This window comes from Sinocyclocheilus anshuiensis, unplaced genomic scaffold (assembly GCF_001515605.1).
Source record: "Sinocyclocheilus anshuiensis isolate Anshui unplaced genomic scaffold, SAMN03320099.WGS_v1.1 scaffold185, whole genome shotgun sequence".
Taxonomy (NCBI): domain Eukaryota; kingdom Metazoa; phylum Chordata; class Actinopteri; order Cypriniformes; family Cyprinidae; genus Sinocyclocheilus; species Sinocyclocheilus anshuiensis.
In genome coordinates, this window is record NW_015539887.1 from 1270353 (window position 1) to 1271217 (window position 865).

The 865-nt window shown below is 28.9% G+C and overlaps 1 protein-coding gene across 5 annotated transcripts in view; it reads left to right on the plus strand.

The window, feature by feature from the left end:
• LOC107685547 (histone deacetylase 9-B-like) overlaps positions 1-865 on the plus strand; it is a 36285-nt gene that overhangs the window by 14105 nt on the left and 21315 nt on the right. The window lies entirely within an intron of this gene.

Below are 865 nucleotides of genomic sequence, written 5' to 3' on the forward strand. Positions count from 1 at the left end.
GACATGTAAACCCATGTAAATATTTTCAAAATATATACTGTATGTGTGTGTATATTTATATATACATATTAAATATACACAGAACACACACATATAATACTCAAACAAAAACTTTTATTTTGTATGCGATTAATTGTTTGACAGCACTAATATATTTATATTCATATTATAAATATATTTAAAATATAAACAACTTATTTTTCTTAAATATATACATACATGTGTGTGCATTTATATATATAAATATATATATATATATACATATACACACAGTACACATACATATATTAGGTAAACAAAGACTTTTATTTTGGATGCAATTAATCATTTGACAGCACTAGATCATTTATATTGAACCAGGAATGTATTGGGTTTTGACGTTTTCTTGTACCTCAGTAAGCAACATATCCGTATTCCAGGTGTCTGTTAGACTCTCTAGGAACGGAAAAGACATGATTTGTTCTGGATAATTATACTAAGGGCTGAATACTTTAAAATGTTAAAGTCATAGTCAAAAGATCAAATTCAGCTTGATAATGTCAGATAACTTTGATAGAAAGGTATGTAATGGATTACAATAAACCAAAAATTATTCATACAGCTGTCAATATTTACACAACTATCAATACTTTGTCAGGTGACCCTTAGCCTTAATGACAGCCTGGACAGCCTGTGGCATGCTGTCAACCAGCAAACCTGAACTTCAATTTTTTCCCAGACTCGGTCTGAATAATCTGAATAATTACATTTGTATCAATTTTACTGGTAGTCCACTGTATGAAGAATTTTTGGGTATAATATATCACAGTTTAGTTTATTTTGCTATCCTCACTTTACATAAATGAACTATAGTGTCCTACACCCA